This window comes from Lissotriton vulgaris, chromosome 5 (assembly GCF_964263255.1).
Source record: "Lissotriton vulgaris chromosome 5, aLisVul1.2, whole genome shotgun sequence".
NCBI lineage: Eukaryota > Metazoa > Chordata > Amphibia > Caudata > Salamandridae > Lissotriton > Lissotriton vulgaris.
The window spans coordinates 423,310,963-423,323,718 of record NC_141693.1 but is presented as its reverse complement, the minus strand read 5'-3'; the positions used below and the strand labels follow the sequence as shown (position 1 = coordinate 423,323,718).

The 12,756-nt window shown below is 48.7% G+C and overlaps 1 protein-coding gene across 6 annotated transcripts in view; it reads left to right on the top strand.

The window, feature by feature from the left end:
• Positions 1-12,756, top strand: part of SAMD8 (sterile alpha motif domain containing 8) — a 268,961-nt gene that overhangs the window by 99,167 nt on the left and 157,038 nt on the right. The gene's annotated exons all lie outside the window — the stretch shown is intronic.

The window sequence follows — 12,756 nt, the reverse complement described above, 5'->3', positions numbered from 1 at the left end:
GAAAAGGTAAATTTGCCTTCAAGGGAATTTATTCAATCTATATTTTGGTTAGTTGAAGTTGTTCTGAAAAGGACCAGTCACTTGTCCTTAAAGTGAATATATCAACAATTTGCTAGTTTGAAAAAGAGCATTGCATCAACATATAACATGTAAACATATAAACAAAGACACAAGGTGTATACGAAAAAATATATCTTTATCAAATAGCTCAATCAAAGAAATCAACTACATATACAGATCAATAAACAAATAGAAATTAGGACTGTAGGTACACACATAAGTAAATTACAAGGTGACACAACAGAACCTAAAAAGACACCTATCCCAAATCACATTGAGTAAAACAAAGAAAGGGATAAGGTGTATAGTCGACGTTTCGGTTTCTCAGGCGTTAGTTTGCTGAAACCATCCTCAGGACTGTTATTAAATTGTGGTCTGTATAGAGATATTGTTATCTGAAAGTCAAAGAATATTTTACAGTTACAATATTAAACTAAATAATTACGTTACACCCTGGTGAAAAAACGACAAAATTTAAGACCATTGACGACAAGAAAGACACAATATGTACCACAAAAGCATTATACAAATACACAGTATATTTACATGAAATCACTATGGATCTAAAGTACATTTGCTTAATTGCAAGAGACTTCACGGTTGTTCCATACAAGTTAATCTGAAGCAAACAAAATTATTCACAGTGTTTTCTATTTGATACATCCAAATTGTATTGGAGACCTTATGTTTGAGTTCAACACAGATGTTGAATTTTCAAATATTCAAGAAAAAGGCTTCTACATCATGAGGATCTATTTATTCATATCAGATAGCCAAGTTGCTTCTAATTTGATTATTACAGCATCAATGATTGGAACCGTCAAATAATTACATGGCATAAACCGTTAGTAATGGTTATGAAGGTGGGACAATGCTAAAGACGTAATGAATAAGTGTTCAGTTTGATTTTGAGTGTGAATACTCTAGAACATATGAAGGATGTATGGGCTAAAATGCAAATCAAGGAAAGATCAACCTGTAATCTTCCATGTTAGTATGTACCCTGTCCTTGTGTTGGTGTAGTACCTCCCTGAGGGACCTCATGATGCTGTGGCAAGATACGCTGGGGAGTGGGCAAAGGTGAGGCCACCGGGTTTGCTTCCTCCCACAAACAACCATCTGAGGGTTAGTGTCATAGTAGATGCCAGTTTCTTATAGTCTCGTTGTGCTTGTCCAAGCCCTCCAGTCAAGCATGTATGTTGATGCCTCTCTATTTCAAATTCTGTGCACTCACTTTTCCAGTGTTAGTTCTGTGTCACTCTGTGCTAGTATATTTCTTGACCCACAGTCGATTCATGTCTCGGTGTCTCCAAAATGGGTTTCTGCTGCCCCAGTTGAAGTATTAGTCTTTTCTTCTCAATTGTGCCGTTGCCCATGTGTTCTTGCCTCAAGTCAGAATGCTCAGCTTCTAGTCTGTGTGATCACTGATTTGGAATGTATTTCTCCATGCTCCAGTGTGTGGGTCTTTTTACTCTTAGAGTGAGTATATAACATGTCCTAGTGTCATAAATTCCCCTGTCCTAGTCTGGGTACTGCTTTTTCCTAATATCGGTTTTCTCAGACATGGTGTACTGGTCCTAACTGTCTGTGCCATCCCATACTGGTGTCAGTATGTTTCATGCGTGTATCTGGATTCACTTTATTCTATAATCCTAAATGTGCTTCCTACTTATATGACTTATCCATAGGGCAGGTTGCTTCATACGTTTACTTGTTGTGTAACAAAATCTACTTGTCCCTTTCATGCCATGTAGTGTAGTGACAAATCATGGCAGCAACCTCATTATATAATAGCTCCGATATAGCCTCTCTGATAATGCCAGGACTCACACCATAGTAGGGGTTGAATACTAGCAATTCCCTTATTTTGTCACCTTTCTGCAGATCTACATACTGGGGCTACATACTGGGGCTAAGGTAGTAGTAAGCAATAGTTCCAGGGTTGGAATGGCCTTTTGAGTCTGTGCAAACCTACTAACGTGCATGTTTTCAGGGTTTTCACCAGCTCTTCTCTAATCTTTTTCCATACTGAGAAAGATTGTAAATTTTCTCCTGACAATGGCAGACATAAAACTTCTTCCAGGATTGGGGAAAAAAAGTGGTTGGGGGAAAATTGACCTTGCAAATGCTCAACAGATTTTCGCATGAGCAAATCTACATATACAGTTTAAAAATATTTTCTCGGACTACGATTTGTTGACCTACATCTGTAAATTCATGAAAGCCTTAATTAAACCTGCACTAAAGCAAGGGCATATATCATGGGTGCACATTTGAGATTTCTTTAATAATTGGCCCCGTAATTAGGTCTGGCATTAATCCTTTAGGTGCTCATGACAGAATGGTTCCGTCATGAGCACCAGCGCTCCTGTGCTCACGACGGACCCATTCCTTCATGAGAACAGGGGCACTAAATCACTCTGCTGCAGACAGCCGAGGGATTTCCTTTTTTTATTGGCCTTGGGAGGTTGGGTAAGAGCTTCCCAACCTCCCAAGGCCAAGTTGCATTTTCATTGCAATACGGAGCGTGCACAAACATCATTGCAATAAAAATGAAACTGAAACTTACTTTCAGTTTCATTGTTTTGGTGCTTGTGGGGCTATCTCAGCCTCCGAGCACCGAAACACTTGGAAGAGGTATCATTGGAAAGGGGAGAATCTCCTCTTTCCAATGGTACCCTTCCCTAGTGGATCCCTGCTTGAGAATCACCCAAGGAGGGCGATCCCCAAACAGGGATCACCCACTATCCACCAGGGAAGGGGGAGCAGCCCCTTGGGCAAGGGCCTTTTGCTCCCCCCATATACTGTGGGTACAAAGTCTTTCTGCTCCCCCCTGGGGGGCATATGGGGGCATTAGCTCCCAATCTGCACCCCTGCGGGGGGGCAGAAAGCACCCTAGACACCAGGGATTTTTATTTTATAGGCAAGGGGTGGGTGCTGCTGAGAATGGGCATGCAAATGCCCCAACCCTACCCCCAAAGAAAACAGGACTTTCAGCCCCACTCGGAGGCAGATGGGGGCAATAGCCCCTGATCTGACCCCGGGGGGTGGGGAAGGTGGAGAGGGGGTTGAGGGGGGGGGGAAGAGATCAGAAAGCCCACTAAGCACCAGGGATTTTTATTTTTTATTTATACATGTAGGGCTGTTTGCTGCCCCCAATGGGCATCGCAATGCCCTCACCCTACCTTCCCAAAGAACGAAGGCAAGATTCTTTCTGCCCCCCCCAGGAGGCAGATGGAGGTAATAGCCCCTGATCTACCACGCGGGGGGCGGAAAGCCACCAGGTACTTTTCTTTTCAAAGTTTGGGATGGGGGCTGCTCAGAATGGGCATGCCAATGCCCCCCCCCCCCTCCCCCCCAAAAAAAAATGTAGCCCCTGATCTCCCTACCAGGGGGCATCAGAGAGCCCACTAGGCACCAGAGATTACGCTGGTTTTTTTTTATGCGTGGGGGTGGTGGGCTCCCCAGAATGGGCCTACCCCCAAACAAATAGCTACAGTCTTTCTGCCATCCTTGGGGGCATATCACAGGTACTTGACCCACCCATGTGAGTGAGGTACCATTTTTCTCTGAAGACTTTGGGGAATGCGGCATGTGTGGAATTTTGTGGATCCACGCAGATTCCAGAACTTTCCACCACAAAAATGTGAGGAAAATGTGTTTTTTAAACAAAGTTTGAGTTTTGAAAGGGATTCTGGGTAACAGAACCTGATGAGAGCCAGACAAGTCACCCCATCCTGGTTTCCCCTGTGTGTCTAGTTTTAAATGTTGTTCAGGTTTGCTAGGTTTTCCTAAGTGTCTGCAGAGCTGTGGTTCAAAATCTACAGCTAGGCACTTTGCAAAAAAAGTTCATTTTTCACCGTAAAAATTAAATGTGTGTCCACGTTACGTTTTGAGCAGTTTCCTGTCACAAGCACTAGGCCTACACACACAAGTGAGTTACCATTTTTATCGGGAGACTTAGGGTAACACAGAATTGTAGAGTAACTGTTATTACCTATTGACTTTCGGTGTTTTTCTGCTTTCCCAATGAAAGACAATGTGTAAAAAGTCACTTTGAAAAATTTCCTAGAATTCTCATTCTAGTATGGGTACTCACAATTTCGGAAATGTGCAAATAGCTACTCTAGCTAAACTCTATAATTTGTTCCAATTTCAGAAGTACATAGGTGTCTTTCTTCCCAATTTTTCACAATATATATTTTCCCAAATTAATTGATGTATACCTGGTGCATAATAAAAAAAAGACGCTGCTCAGTTATTGGTTCTGGGTTCGTCGGGTTCTTTGTGAACCTACGAGTCATATATATTCCCACAAACCAGAAAGGTCCAGCTGATGTAACTGTGTATTGCTTTCAAACATCTGTCATAATTAGAAGAAGTTACAGGTAAAAACGTTGGCAAAAATCGCCGTTTTTTCAACTCATTTTCAATTTTTCCTATTTTCAACTGTTAGCTTCTATAAAAAAAAACTTTAAGGATCTACACAAATGGCCCCTTGCTGAATTCAGAATAGTCTACTTTTCTAAAATATATAGCTTTCCTGGATCCACTATTGCTTTCATACCCATTTCTACCATTAACTGGAAAAAGGTTGAAAGCACAAAAAAATAGCAAAAATAGGCTATGTCCCAGTAAAATGCCAAAACTGTGTAAAACATGTTGGTTTTCTGACAAATGTCTGCCAGTACCTGAAAGCTGGAAAAATTGCAATTTCAACCCCACAAACCCTTTGTTGATACCATTTGCAGGGAAAAAAGCAGAAGCTTTCGTTTGCACCACTTTTTTCCCATTTTTCAAAATGGTACCTTTAGAATCCCCATGATGTTGGAAGAAAAGGACGCAAATTTGACGTTGATATCTTGAGTGGTCTAAAAGTTACAGGGGCCCAAGCGCAAACTACCCCAAATAGCCAAAATATGGCTTAGCACGGGGGGGGGGGGAGTGGCCTACCTGCGAAGGGGTTAACCAAGACCATTTGTGTTTATTGAAATTCTGTTCCTCCCACTATAGTCTGGCTTCACTTTGAGTGACCGCATTCTGCTCTTTCACAAGGAGCATATTGGCACACAAAGTAGTTTTGTGCAGTGCCAGGAACTAATGTGGCAATGTGTGCTTTTTGAGACCAACATTATTTTTTGCTTGTTACAATGTTGAGGGCCTGGCAGCTCCGGCCAATAAGGTTTTACAAAAACAATGCAAAAAAAAAGACGCACATTGACAAAACCAAAAGGCTGACTACCAATTTCAGCCCTACTAACTACCAGTATTTGTTTATTTTTATGTTTTCCATAATCTTTTTGAAACTGGTAACACAGATTTTTTTCCCCATTAGGAATATTGGTAAATACTAGTATGCATCAAGACATTTTATAAATTAAGCTGCAAAGAAATGGTACCTAAAATTTTACAGTAGGTTAGCAAAGTGGATTTTTTTTCCTAGTAGCATTTTTTTTGTGAACATTTTATTTTGAAAGCAAAGAATCCTCCATCTTGCTGTCAAGCTTATGTGAGTATTTGCATCAAATCAGAGCATTCTGGGTGCATTATACCAAGCCTCATTCTGCTAAACTTTGAAAATGTTTGTATACGTGTTTATACTGGAACCACTGTCAGCAGTGCAGTCCGAGCTTACAACAGATCCTTGGGATGCGCATCTTAATAATAAAGGCTTTCCGTTAATGAACCATAAATAGAAGTTTGAACAGTATTAACATATGAATACAAAATTACCTTCCTTGCAGACCATGCCCTTCCCTGATCCATAATGTGGTACTGTAAACTTGCAGCCGAAGGGTGTGTGCTGCAGGGGGTTTGGCCTTCTTGTCCGAAGACAACTTACACATGAAAAAATTTGTCCTTGACCCCAAACAATGTCCTTGGTATTGGCCATTAGAAATTCCACACCCCTGAATGGTGTCCATTAGTTTCTTCTCCTAGTGTAGGTGTGTGCTCTCTCTGCATTGTCATACATGTCGGTTGTTCAAGTCCCTCTGTCAGTGTGTCACCTGTCTTGTTATCAGTTTATTCATTGTCTCCATGTTGCAGTATTGACAAATCATCCAAATGGAACCGAGAAAAATATAGCAAAACTCTCGGGACTAAGTCTAGTGTTAGAAGGAGAGGCACAGCAGACTTTTCGCTTAATAGTTCCTTTGGCAGCGAGTCTCTGGTACTCTTGAATTTCTTTTTTTTTGTAATTTTATATCAACCATACCGGGTATTATGATACGTAATTCACAGACATGGTACAGACCAAGTATTCACATACAGTATAGATGAATGAACGAGAGACATATTGTCAGGGTTACAAAAATGCAAGAAAGTAGCTTGGCAGTACAGACCCTACAGACTTTTTTCCAAAATGTCCCACACTATTGCCTCTCCCTGACATACACTTTGGAGTTATTTCCTGTTATTGAGCTTATTGAAGCATTTGACGCAGTCCTACACATCCAGTGCCACTGAGGACCTGTTGGACTTGGCCCGCAGGGCAGGTTCACCCCTAGACTTTTTGCCTTATTTGTGACCCTGTGTCAGTGATTTTTGGGTCTCTGCGCACTTTTCCCTGGGCCCCAGAGTGAAAGTGCGCGCATGTAGTATGGCTGGCCTGCCCTCCCATAGGAATGCATGGGGAATGTGTGTGTCCCTGGTAGTTCCTGATGCGTGGGGAGTACAGGCTCGAGTTTAGTATGTATAAACTCGTGAGAGTGAATGCTGCAAGATGGTGTCTGCGGCATGTTTGTGTCTAGTTGGGAAGTGCTACTTCTGGACATTGAGATATGTGTGCAGTGAGGGTGCTGGAGCGTGATTGGCTGGAGCTGGCTGGCATGCCAGGCTCCAGGAAGTCTGGATGGGTCTGCCCGGTGGTGAGTGGGAGATTAGCATGCTGATGGCTGGGGAGGAGTGTACCTGTGGCCTGAATGAGGCTGGGTTTTCCCCAGACAATGCTGGCTCCGCCCCCCTGTGGTGTGACTGATGTCCCTAGCCCTGCCAGTGAAAGAAAGGGGTGGTTGGGCCATCAAGGGTACTCAAGAACCAGCTGCGACTGGTTCCGCCCCCACCCTGCACCTTCAGACAAAGGAATGTACTGTATAAAAATGGGGCTGTGTCCCCACAGAAGTTGTTCTTCTTTTGGAATCCTGCCAGAGGGGGCTTGTGCCGCTGCTGGGGCCAGAAGGACCGCCACTTGGGGAGTCTCCCTGCCTGGAGACCCAGTGTGCTGGCTCTGGCCCAGCCTTGCCCCCCCCCTGCCTGCCTCCAGCCCTGCTGGAGCCCTGTCCTGTCCTCCAGTGCTGAGGAGCACTGAGGACACCTGCCTACAGCCTGAGAGCGCTGCTCTCTGCCCTTCAGCGCTAGGAGCGCTGAGATCGCCTGCCTAAGCGCTGGAAACGCTGTACTTTTGCTCGAGCGCTGTGAGCGCTGTATCCTGCCCGCTTTGTAGGAGGATTCGACGGCGCGGGTGCCACCCCGCTCATTGCCGCGGTACTTTGCCCGGGTTCGTGATTTGTTGGAGTCACGAGGGAGCCCACTCCTCGGATCCTGGGAAGCCGCCTGCCTGCCTAAAACGGGCCGCCGCGCTGCCCGCGACGACCCGGAAGTGTTCCAGACGGCCGGCCAATCAGAGAGCGGCCCCGGAAAGGCCGACCGGAAGTCCCGCCTCCCTCGCCGAGCCGAGAGAGAGCCTGCCGAGGCTCCCCGAGAGGGAAGGAGAGCCCCGGGACCAGCGGGAGAGACCCGCCTCCGTGAAAGACCAGCCGGTGAGTGCAGGTGCCTGCAGAGGAGGGGGGGAGCGTCGGGACACATTGCCGGTGTCCGCCCCGCCCCCTCCCTGCAGCGCGACCTCGCGCTCGCGCGTTGGGAGCCCAGAGAGGCTCAGAGGCAGCATTTTGTTGTTGGAGCCCGAGAGGCTCATCGGGGGCAATTATTTCACGAGCCCTGAGAGGCTCTGAGCGCCCCACCTTCCCTGCGAGTCCCCAGAGGGGGGGCTCCCCCAAAGAGAAGCGCCGCACTTGTGCCTAGAGCCTGAGAGAGGCTCAGGGCGCCCTTTTGGAGAGCCAGAGAGGCTCGCAAGTGCCTTGTCTTTGCCTTGGGTCCCCAGAGAGAGGGACCCCACAGCCCAGCGAGGCTGCACCTTGAGTTGCTGGAGCCCTGAGAGGCTCAGCAGCGCCCTTTCTTGTTTAAGAGCCTGAGAGAGGCTCACCAGTGCCACAGTGGTGGTTCCTTGAGCCCAGAGAGGCTCCAACTTTGTGTTAACTTTACCTGCTCCAGTTGTCCAGCACTTAGTGGACAACTGCCACGTTTAGGCCCTGACATTGGGACACCGGGACAGTCACAGGTGGTGACTTGTGAGTATGGGGTAATGGTTATTGATTCTGCACCGCTGAATGTATTGCTTATGCGTCATGTGCCTTTACACCTCTGAATGTTGATACATCATGTGTTTTATCCTTGCACCCCTATAGGTATTGTGACATGTAGGTGGTTGTTTTCTCCCTAGTACAGGTGGTGCTAGAGAGGTCCTGTTACCAGTGATTACTGGTTGTATGCTCTACTGTTATATTTTTGTGCTACAGTAATTATTTCTAAAAGTGCTGATACCCTTGACAGTGGTCCAAGTGGCCCTGTCCTGTACAAATATCCCTTGTAAATTCCGCCCGTGTCTGTTGGCACCGGGTAATAAGATGTGTGTTTTATCTGATGTATATTTTTATAATACAAAGGCTATTTTTACATAACCTTGTGTGGAGTTTCCTTTGTGGTGGGCCTTGGGTGTTGTTGCTGGGGTGCGTGCGCAAATACTTAACTTACATCGCCTCCAAGTTTAGCCTTGACTGCTCGCGCCACGTTACCTAGAGGGCGAGTAGGGGTTGCCTTGGTGTGTGACTCCCTTGCCCTGACACTTAGAACTGGCGATCCCTGACTGACCTCGACGCGAGTCTTGGCCGGCCAGGGTCCCGGTTCTAACATTGGCGGCAAGCGGTGAGGATAAGAATTTGTGGTTGCGTTCTACCACAGTGGCAACTGGCCACTACAAAGCTCTGCATTTTTAGATGACCACATTTTTGGGGATTATTGTGTTTTGGTGAAGTTCAATTATTGCTTCTCCTGAAGAGTGTCATTTGATAATTGTGTTCAGTACATTTGTCCCCCGCCCTGCTTCCAGAGTTTGGTACCTGTGTCACATGTGGTCAGGTTGAGAAGTCAGGGGTGGTAGAAACTGCCTTACCGATCCGAGGGGAGGGTGTGTGTGGATGAATGGCGTGTTTCCCTGGACGCATGAGTGAGTTCTTTTTTTTTTAAGGAGAGTGTGGAAGTTTTGGAATTGTGTACTTTTACTTCAGATTGCTAGTTCCCTTGTGTTGCACGTGTTTGTGAGCATCCTGTCAAGATGGAATCTCCTTTTAACCTTTGTGGCCTGTTTAAGTACAGTGTGCATGAGTTGGTACGGTTATGTAAGGAGAGAGACATCCCAGTGAGTGAGTCAGACACCCAGTCCAAGCTTAGGGATAACATGATCCTGTGGCAGAAGAGTGACTGGGAGCGTGAGCACAGTGAGAGGGAGAGGGCCCGGACCGCACACCATGAGGGTGGTGGGTCTGAGGGGAGCCCTGAAGAGTCTGATGTGGAGAGTGAGTTTGACAGTGGATGGGCGCCAGCAGAGAGTGAGTACCCCCTAGATAGGGAGTCCCTTGCTGGGTCCAGTGTCAGATGTAGCACCCCATCCCTTTCCCTGTCCCCAGAGGAGTGGGTGGATAGGAGAGAAGAGAGGGAGCACCAGCTGGCCATAGAGAAGCTCAGGTTAGAGCATGCCTGGAAGATGGCGCAGCTGGGTGTGAATGAGCGGATTGCAGAGGCTGAGAGGGCCTTGGCCAGGGAGAAGATAGCCCTAGAGTGTAGGTTATCCCCTGACTGCAGTCATAATTTTCTGGATCCCCCAGGGAGGGTTGAGTCCAGTGGTGGCAGCTATTTGAATCTCAGTGCAGGAAATCCCACTCCCAGTTCCCAGAGTCTGGTACCTGTTTCCCCAGAGGAGGAGTATAGGTTGAGATTCAGGGGCAGTAGGAAACTGTCTCACCAGTCTTGGGGGGAGTTTGTGGATGAATGTCAAGGTGCACTGGCTGAATGGTTAGAGGTTCACATGGAATCTGAGTTTGACAAACTATTTGATCTGGTTCTAAGAGAGCAGGTGCTTAGTAGTTGTTTGCCAGAGTTGCGCCTACACCTGTTGGAATGTGGGTTGACTGATCCGGACACCCTTGCAGAAGAAGCAGAGCGCTGGGAGAGTGCCAGAGGTTCTGTAGAGTCATTGGAGAGTGAGTCCAACTGTAGTGGTATAGGTATCTTCCAGCCCAGCGTGGTGGAAGAGCCTCAGTGTAGCCCAGCTAGGTCCCAGTATAGTGAGAGAGGTGGAGGGGCTGACTACCTGGCTCAGTGGAGCAGGAGTCAGTGGGTGGCTGAGAGCCCCCAGAGGCCCGAAGCCCTGTCTCAGAACTTGGGTGGTTTCTTGAGGGAACACCAGGTTAGGGACCTAGGCTGTCCTGGTAGTACACTTGAGGAGGATCTCCTAGTGTCTAGGGAACCTGGAGCGTCTGTAACTAGAGCTCCAGGGGTTCCAGTGTCCGGCAGTGCTACTCCAGGAGGGAGTGCACAGAAGTCCGAAGTGAGGAGTGATTGGGGGATGAGTTTCCCAGTGGATGCACCAGTGGACCAGAGACTAGCCAGTTGGGCTAGATCTTCTTGGGTGGACCCGGGTGGCGCCACTTCTGGTCTGGGGGATCTTTGCGCACTGTCAGGTGGACAGGAGGCGGGAGATCTGCGCCAGACAGACAGTCACACGACACATGGGTCATGTGTCAGCCTCAGGGGGATTGCGTGTGAGTCCCCAGAAGTCCTGGAGTGCCAGGCAATTATTCCACCAAAGGTTTTAGACCGGAGGTTGGGAGGCCAGGTTCAGGTTCTGCCTGACCTGAAGGGTAGGACAACTGTAACCAGTGTCCTGACCGGTTCTTCCAGAGGAACTTCTCCAGTTGGGAGAGGGCAGACCTCTGGAAGGGGGTACAGAGGGTGGGAGAGCCCACCTCTGACCCTGGTGCAACCTGAGGGGTTAAACCCTGGGTTGGAGTGGCGTTGTAAGGGTACCCCTCGCAGGAGGAGGAGGAACCCTGGAAGAAGAGGTAAGGGGAGGAGAGCCTTCCCTGAGACTCCTGGTCCGCCTGAGGTTGTAGACCAAAGGCTGGTGAACCAGTGGCAGTCCAGTCCTGTCTTGCAGACAGGGAGAGTGGAGAATGGGTACTATGTGCCAGGGGTTACTACCCCCCGCTCTGCGAATTGGCAAGGACCGGTGGCACCTGGGTGGCCCAGGGCCTGGTCCTGGCCGCGGACAGCTGAGGAGTACCAGTGGGGTAGCCCAGTTGGTCCTTACAGTAGCTTTAGAAGGAACCCTAGGGGTTCACCGTGGCATAGAACAGGAGGGTGTCCCGGCAGTGGCGGGCCTGCGTCCGTGTTCTATCGCCCCAAGCAGGGAAGTCCATCACGGTGGTGATTGTTCTCCCCTGCGTTTTGGCTGGAAGGGGGTTGTGTTGGACTTGGCCCGCAGGGCAGGTTCACCCCTAGACTTTTTGCCTTATTTGTGACCCTGTGTCAGTGATTTTTGGGTCTCTGCGCACTTTTCCCTGGGCCCCAGAGTGAAAGTGCGCGCATGTAGTATGGCTGGCCTGCCCTCCCATAGGAATGCATGGGGAATGTGTGTGTCCCTGGTAGTTCCTGATGCGTGGGGAGTACAGGCTCGAGTTTAGTATGTATAAACTCGTGAGAGTGAATGCTGCAAGATGGTGTCTGCGGCATGTTTGTGTCTAGTTGGGAAGTGCTACTTCTGGACATTGAGATATGTGTGCAGTGAGGGTGCTGGAGCGTGATTGGCTGGAGCTGGCTGGCATGCCAGGCTCCAGGAAGTCTGGATGGGTCTGCCCGGTGGTGAGTGGGAGATTAGCATGCTGATGGCTGGGGAGGAGTGTACCTGTGGCCTGAATGAGGCTGGGTTTTCCCCAGACAATGCTGGCTCTGCCCCCCTGTGGTGTGACTGATGTCCCTAGCCCTGCCAGTGAAAGAAAGGGGTGGTTGGGCCATCAAGGGTACTCAAGAACCAGCTGCGACTGGTTCCGCCCCCACCCTGCACCTTCAGACAAAGGAATGTACTGTATAAAAATGGGGCTGTGTCCCCACAGAAGTTGTTCTTCTTTTGGAATCCTGCCAGAGGGGGCTTGTGCCGCTGCTGGGGCCAGAAGGACCGCCACTTGGGGAGTCTCCCTGCCTGGAGACCCAGTGTGCTGGCTCTGGCCCAGCCTTGCCCCCCCCTGCCTGCCTCCAGCCCTGCTGGAGCCCTGTCCTGTCCTCCAGTGCTGAGGAGCACTGAGGACACCTGCCTACAGCCTGAGAGCGCTGCTCTCTGCCCTTCAGCGCTAGGAGCGCTGAGATCGCCTGCCTAAGCGCTGGAAACGCTGTACTTTTGCTCGAGCGCTGTGAGCGCTGTATCCTGCCCGCTTTGTAGGAGGATTCGACGGCGCGGGTGCCACCCCGCTCATTGCCGCGGTACTTTGCCCGGGTTCGTGATTTGTTGGAGTCACGAGGGAGCCCACTCCTCGGATCCTGGGAAGCCGCCTGCCTGCCTAAAACGGGCCGCCGCGCTGCCCGCGA